The following is an 8,000-nucleotide window of genomic DNA, read 5'->3' as shown; positions in this document are numbered from 1 at the left end:
TTCTCTGTGGTTTTGGAGCCTGTCCTGGAACTAGCTCTGTAGACCAGGCTGGTCTCGAACTCACAGAGATCCGCCTGCCTCTGCCTCCCTAGTGCTGGGATTAAAGGCGTGCGCCACCACCGCCCGGCATGGCATAGCTTTATAAACTGACTTTAAATCATCTTTGTGGCATCGATGACTCAGATATGAAGTAGGGAAGCATTTAGCTCAGTGTGTATAGTGGGAGGACAGAAAGTCTTCAGTATGTTTTATAAGTATTTCAGGTGGAGTTGCTATCCATTCTCCTAAGTTTGACAACCCTTTTGATAGCACTAATCTTTAACAGGAATCATCTTTAACAAATGTATCCTTGTGGCTGATGTTTACCCAAGTTGGAATCAATGGTGTTTTTCCTTAGCTATTACATGGCCATTGTTACCACAGCTCAGGGGTTGGTGCGGTGAACTAGAACTTGCCCCAATGGTCACGATAGTGCAATAAACCGAATAGCACAATAATTGGTATGTCTATGGTTATGCTAACGAGGTTAATAACACTCTCTAGAAGAAGGAGACGGGATAGAATCATTCCATCATCTTCCTGCCACTATGCTCTTGGGAGGAACTAGAACGTGAAGGCGGTAGAAAGTCAACTAAAGATGGGGACTCCAGTAATGTGGTTTCCACTGTGTGGTCACCATACTTGTGTGGGACCCTCAGTCATGCACCTGTGTTAGTGTCACCCATACTCCTATAAGAAAGCCAGATAAACTTTTGGGTACATATCCAAAGGATGCTCAATCATGCCACGAGGACATGTGCTCAACTATGTTCATAGCAGCATTGTTTGATGTAGCCAGAACCTGGAAAAAACCTAAATGCCCCTTGGTCAAAGAATGGATAAGGAAAATGTGGTGCATTTGCACAATGGAGTACTACACAGCAGAAAAAATAATGGCATCTTGAACTTTGCAGGCAAATAGACAGAGCTAGAAAACATCATTTTGAGTGAGGTAACCCAGACACAGAAAGACAATTATCACATGTACTCACTCATAGGTGGTTTTTAAACATAAAACAAAGAAAACCAGCCTACAAACCACAATTCCAGAGAACTTAGACAACAATGAGGACACTAAGAGAGACTTACATGGATCTAATCTGCATGGGAAGTAGAGAAAGACTTGATCTCCTGAGTAAATTGGGAGAATTGGGACCTTGGGGGATGGTTGAAGAGGGGAAGGGAGAGGCAGGGAGGGGAGCAGAGAAAAATGTAGAGCTCAATAAAAATCAATAAAAAAGGAAAAAAGTAAGCAATAAAATAATGTAGAGGAGAAAAAGAAAGAAAGAAAAAAGAGGAAGGAAGGAAGGAAGGAAGGAAGGAAGGAAGGAAGGAAGGAAGGAAGGAAGGAAGGAAGGAAGCCAGGTAAACTCATTGGTTCACCAAGCTGGACTTGGCTGACCTTTCTTCAGCCTGTCACTGGTGCTCTATGTGGGGTAGAGATGACTGTCCACATCTCCCTTAAAAATAAACACAACAAATGACTTTTACTGATCTAAGTGTAGTCGGGGGAGGGAACTTTAAACATGGTGTCACAAATGAATTTACACCCTTGTTTGTGGGAAAATATTAACTAGAGTCTACAACTATACTACCCAACATTGGAAGCATGCCTGTTTCTCTAAAAGGATACTAGGGGAAGTGATTGACTTTTAATGACCATTTTGTACAAATGCCTTAAGTGAATGACTTATCTGGAGGGGGAAGGTGATATCACATACATTAGTTGAATTTGGTAAGGTTAAATAAAACTCTTCCACAAGCACCTAAAGGTTAAGGTTAAGGATTTTATTCATTCATAAATTTAAGAAAACTATGTGTGTGTGTGTGTGTGTTTATATAGTTTTATTGGTGTTCAATGCATAAGAACAGGCATTTAATGGGTTAATGGTTTTTGTCAGTTTGGTAGCTAATTGTAGCTCTTAATGTAATTAAATCGCTGATCAAAACAGGTTCATCTGAGCCACTGAAGAAAAAGATGTTGTATCATCATCCCAACATAACAATGGCTGTTTGTGAATTAGGTCCCTTGACCACATCCTTTTCAATAGCACGAGAGTTTTTGTGATGTGTGCAATTGCATGAATGTGAACATGTATATAAAGGTCAGAGGACAATGTCAAGCGTTTTTTTCTACTGGAGCTGTCCACCTTGCTTTTGAGAGGTTTTTAATGAAGAAATTAAAATTATTTGTTTAACATATGAGTATTTTGCCTGCCTGCATGTCTGCATACCATGTGCATTCCTAGTGCCTACGAAAGCCAGAAGAGGGCATCAGATCCTTTGGGACTGGAGTTGAAGATGGTTTTGAGCCACCATGTAAGAACTAGGAATTGCACCAGGAGTCCTCTGAAAAGCAGCCAGTGCTCTTAACCATTGAGCAGTCTCTCTGGCCTACACCTTGTATTTTGCAACAGAGTTTCTCACTGGTCTGAAGTTCACCATGTATACTTGACTGGCTAGCTATCCAGCCCCAAGAATCCTCCTATCTCCACCTTCGTAGAGCTGGGATTAGACCATGCACTGTCCCCCTTTACTGAGTTTTATGTCTTGAAGCCTTGGTTCTGATTCCTCCCATTAATCTCACTGCTCAATTCAGATTAAGAACATCTCCACCATCCCCTCCCTCCCATATCTACCCATAGGCCACATGAACCTCTTAGGAGCAGATGACCAATTCCACCAGCCTGTCTGATGCTGCCTGAGATCTGGACCTGACACTCTCTGGGTCTTCTGTAACACTGTGGTCATATCTACTCCACCATAGGCATGTCCGAAACCTTCTTCAACCCCTTCCATTTCCCTAGGTGGAATGTGGCCGTCCTGGGAAACAGAGCTACAGACCTCCAGCTGCAGGAAGTACAACTCACAAAGATCCCCAGTTGCAGGGTTCGGCAATGTGCCACCGTGCTCCGACCAAGGATCACTTCCCAGTGAGCATGGTTACCACTGAGGCAGGCTCGCTCCTGGGGAGCATGGGGCTCCAAAGTAGGCTTTTTTATCTTTTATTAGGACTGCACTCAGACCTTCTCCCTGCTCACGGAGAGCTTGTAATGAGGTCTGATGGCTCTCTAAACTTCTCCATTTCCCCTGATAAACATATGCTCAACTACTCATATCTTAGCATTTGCTTCTCCAAGGACTCAAACAATGCGGGGAACATGGGCCTTCAAGCTAAGCAAAGCAAGCTGCATAAAAGAAGGCCAAACTCATCAGGTCTTTTGGAACTGGAAGAAGTCACTGTCTAGTTATCTGAGCCTCAGAGACTCCCTTGGGGGATTTTAATATGCTGTCATTCCTTGCGTTTGTGTCCTTGATGGACGTTATATAGGAAGCATGGCTGTGCTGAGTTTGCAGTGTCTTCCACAGCACAGGCCGTCAGGGCAGAGTAGACGATTTGCTGTCACTCTTCAAACCTGTCTGCAGGAACTAGGAGTAAAAGGGTTTTAATGAGGCCAGGGATACAGCTCAGCTGCTAGAGTGCTTGCCTGGCACCCACACGGCCTTGTGTTCCATTCTCAGCACTGCATAAACAAACAAGCAAGCAAATGAGGAACAAAAACAGCCATAGTGGAGCACATCTGAATTCCTAACACTTGGGGGACAAAAGCAAGAGGATCAGAAATTTAAGATCTTGTCTCAAAGTGAGTATAATGCCAGCCTAGGCTGTATGAGACCGTGTCTCAACAAAACAAATCTAAAGAGAAACGTGTTGATCAAGGTTTCTGTCTTGCCCTGTCCCATATCCATTTAGTCCCAGATAAACACACAGAGGCCTACATTAATTATAAACTGATTGGCCTATTATCTCAGGCTTCATATTGACTCTTATAACTTATATTAGCCCATAATTCTTGTCTGTGTTAGCCATGTGACTTGGTACCTTTTCAGTGAGGCAGTCATATCTTGTTTGCTCTCTGTCTGGCTTCCTCTATGTCTGAGTGACGACTGCAGACTGAAACTTCCCAGAATTCCCATTGCCCTGCCTCTACTTCTTGCCTGGTTACTCCATCTATACTTCCTGCCTGACTACTGGCCAATCAGTGTTTATTTAAAATACAAGTGACAGGGTACAGGCCACTGTCCCACAGCAGAAAGGATCATGATGGTTTTAGGATTTCTAAGACTACTTTGTCCTAAGGCAAGTTATGTGTTCTTGTGGAGCAATGCTGTTTACTCTCCTGACTAGTCAACCTACCCAGCATCCTCCCTTCTTGCACTTGCCACCCTCACTACAAAGCAGACATTGTTTATCACTTCTAACTTTTCATTAGATAAAAATTTTAATGGCTTGTTAAGGAGATGCAGGTACATGACTTTACAAGTTCAATCAGGCAGTTCATGAAGTGTTATCAAGACCAACTCAATCTTCACCTACCCCTCAGAAGTAGCCTGGCTTTAATTCTCCATTTACCTCCTCTAGGTATCATATTTGACACAGACTGATGACTCTTGACTCAGTTTTTCAGACTTCACTGCCTGCTGCACAAGAATTCATTGTAGCACTGTTTCTGCCATTTTTTTTCTCCACATTTCAGCATCGACTTCATTTCCCTGAGTCAATGTTGACATTGGTATAGAGATGAAAACAAGACTCTGTTCAACAGAATCATGTCTCTTTTTGTTTACAAATACACAGCCTCACTGAAGTTAACAGACACTACACATTACTAGTATATTATAAGTAATATTGATTTTCTTTGTTCCTGGAGCCCTCAAGGTTTAGGCAATTCGATCTTCTGATGCCGTTCAAGGCAAACTATTCCCCTAGCTGTCTGAGATGCATTCTTAGGCTGTTGCTCTGTCAGTCTTTGAGATAACAAACACTCTATATTCTTTTTTTTAAACTATTTATTTATTTATTATGTATACAATATTCTGTCTGTATGCCTGAAGGCCAGAAGAGGGTGCCAGACCTCTTTACAGATGGTTGTGAGCCACCATGTGGTTGCTGGGAATTGAACTCAGGACCTTTGGAAGAGCAGGCAATGCTCTTAACCACTGAGCCATCTCTCCAGCCCCAAACACTCTATATTCTAACATCCCATGTTTCCTGCTCTCTCAGTCTTCTCTTACAGCCTGATCACTCTTATTTGGTAATGATCATTGGTCACAACCATTATTTCTTGCTTCACTTTCTTCCAGTTGCTTCTAAAGATAAGACTAGGGAAGGCACAGACTCACTGGGTAATAACTAGCCTATGAGAAAATGCTTTGGGTCCATCTTTTCATTTGCTGCAGTAGTGTGTCAGTCAACTTCCCATCACTGTAGGAAAACCCTGAAATAATAAATTTATAAAGAGAAAGGCTGTATTTTGGCTCACTGCTTTGGAGAGTTTGGTCCATGATTACTTGGTGTTATTACTTCTGGGCCTCTGGGTAGGCAACCACAACACCAGGCAGTGTGTGATGGGGCAAAGCCACTCATTCCAGGACCAAGAAACAAGTGAAAATGAGGAGGAAGGTCTGGTATTTTGTTATGCTATTCATATTCATGGCCCAAATGGTCTAAGAAGGCCCCATTAGATGTTACCCCTAAAGATTCATACACATGGTCCCAAAGGCCTAAAGAGTCTCCTCATTAGAGGCTACCTATAAATCCTCTGTGTCCCAGAAATAGCACCTAGGCCTTAGAGACAGTCCAGACTCAGAGCTCAGATGAAAGCTGTATATTTCTGTAGAGAACTCTACAATCCAGGACTATATCTAAACCTAGGGAGAAAAATACTTTCTGCTCATTATTTAAAATGTCTTTTTCTAAGGTTGCTGTTGAAAAATCTGTTATTTCCTTTCCTGTTTTTTTTTTTTCTTTCACGAAAGCTTTAGGGATCCCTTTCTTGTTGCTTGATGCTTGGAATTTCCTACACTGTTCCTCGGTATGGTCTTAACTTGGATTTTGAGGCAGACAGCTATACAGAAGTTTAGTGGGAAAAAATCTTACGTGTTTTTATGTATTTATTGATAATTCCATACATGAACACAATGTATTTAGATAGTACCCACCCCCAGCTCCTCCAACACCTCCCCATTTCCCAACTTCAAGTTCTTCTCCTCCCCCTCTTTCCTTTTCTTCCCCTACCTTCTTCTTTTTTTCCCCCATTTCCTTTCAAGGGGGCAACTTTTTAAAAATATTCTAAAAAAAAGTTTCATCAATTCTATTTCTGTATAAAACACAACAAAGAAACCTAGCCAATCAACACACGACTATGACCAGGGAAAGGGACTTATCAAATTTCATGAGTCTAAAAACATACAAATTTTTTTTTAATCTTGTCTATAGAAATTGCGATTTTCCATTGAACTGTTCTTAAAGATTCCACACATCCCCACTGGTGTCCTTTGTCCCGGTTACAGACAGTGAAGAAGAGCAGGCTGGCTAAATCATTTTCTAAACAGTTTTTTGCTCTCCCTTCTTTCCAATCAGAGATTTGTGGTGTACAAGATCTCACTGACTCCAGCTATGGTAGCCTTGATAAGTGAATCCAACTCTTCATCACCTTGGATAGAAAACTGCAAGGGACATGGAATCATGTGCTTTACATTGAGAACCTTGGAAGCATTACCTGCCAACTCAAGCACCTCAGCTGTGAAGTTCTCCAGAATTACGTCACTGTACCCAGCAGCCATGGCACCCACCTGTTCATGGCTTGTGGTGTGAGTCTTCAGATGTCTGTGGATGTTGCCGACAGGAAAACTGTAGCCCAGCTCTCTGTGACTGAAACACCACCATAGCTTTGGCCCTTTCCACTGCCTTTTCTAGTTCTGCCTCCAGCCATGGTCTTGGCCATGCGATACCCACTCAAGGGTGCACCTCTTAACATTAACACTAGTAATGGGTTAAAAAAAAAGAAAAAAGAAAGAAAACAGGACTAGGTTGAATTATAGCTGCAACAGAAACATCAGCCCATTGCATGGTTGTAAACAGAGTCTGTGCTTTAATTTTCCAGTTGTCCAGACCCAAATAATCACACAGAAACAATATTAATTTTAATACTGTTTTGCCAATGACTCAGCCATATTCCTAGCTAAACCTTACATCTTAACTCATTTCTATTAATCTATATATCACTGCAAAGCTGTGGCTTACTGGTAATGTTCTGGCATCTTTCTTCTTTGGCAGCTATATGGCGTCTCTTTGACTCTGCTTACTCTCTGTATTATCTCTGTTCAGATTTCCTGCCTGGATTTATTCTGCTAAACTATTGGTCGAAACAGCTTTATTCATCAACCAATAAAAGCAACTTGGTCCTGAAGAGAAATGGCGGTACCCAACTACATTTATTCTGATATGGGTCTTATTTTAACCTTTGTGCTTATGCTTTCTTTGTTCTGGGTAGTTGTGACTTGGAGATTTTTTTTTGGTGTATTTGTTCTTTATTTCCCCTCCTTCCATCTCTTTGTTTTGTTCAAATTAGGTCTTGCTCCCCACCCCAGGATTGCACTATTCCTACTTATTCTATTGGCTATTTCTCGGTTAATTTAGCTTACAATTTGAGATATTTCCTCAATTTCTTTTTTCGATACACCTGCTATGGTTGTGCAGTGGCTTGGTAAGTTCTAAAGATACTAGAGATGTGCCAGTTATATCTGCTTTTCTGACTAATCATATACACATCCTGTGTTCTTTTGTGATATTCTGGAGGAAGGATATGTAATAAAAATATGTGGTCTATCTGCCATGTGATCCACGAACCATCAGTGGCTGTCAGTCCACTACTGCTTCCCTTTAGATCATTCACATCAAGTGTAATCAGACAACCCCATTAGCTCAAAGTGAAAGCAGGCAAGGCCATGATGTTTAACAAGACTCTCAAGACCTTGGGCTAATGGAACGCATTATAAGCTGAGAAATCTGCAAACAGATGATAAAGTTGAATGCTTTCAGAGGCCGTAGGTCTGGTTCTTTACAAGATGCATCAGATGAGTCTTCCATCGATTCTGACTTACTTGTGTGTTTCAGG

At 41.7% G+C, this 8,000-nt stretch overlaps 1 pseudogene; it reads right to left on the bottom strand.

The window, feature by feature from the left end:
* Positions 1-6,427: 6,427 nt before the first annotated feature.
* On the bottom strand, positions 6,428-6,815 carry LOC101988761 (annotated as a pseudogene).
* Positions 6,816-8,000: the final 1,185 nt, after the last annotated feature.

Source organism: Microtus ochrogaster, unplaced genomic scaffold (assembly GCF_000317375.1).
Source record: "Microtus ochrogaster isolate Prairie Vole_2 unplaced genomic scaffold, MicOch1.0 UNK1, whole genome shotgun sequence".
NCBI classification, from domain to species: domain Eukaryota; kingdom Metazoa; phylum Chordata; class Mammalia; order Rodentia; family Cricetidae; genus Microtus; species Microtus ochrogaster.
This window is presented reverse-complemented; position numbering and strand designations above follow the sequence as displayed.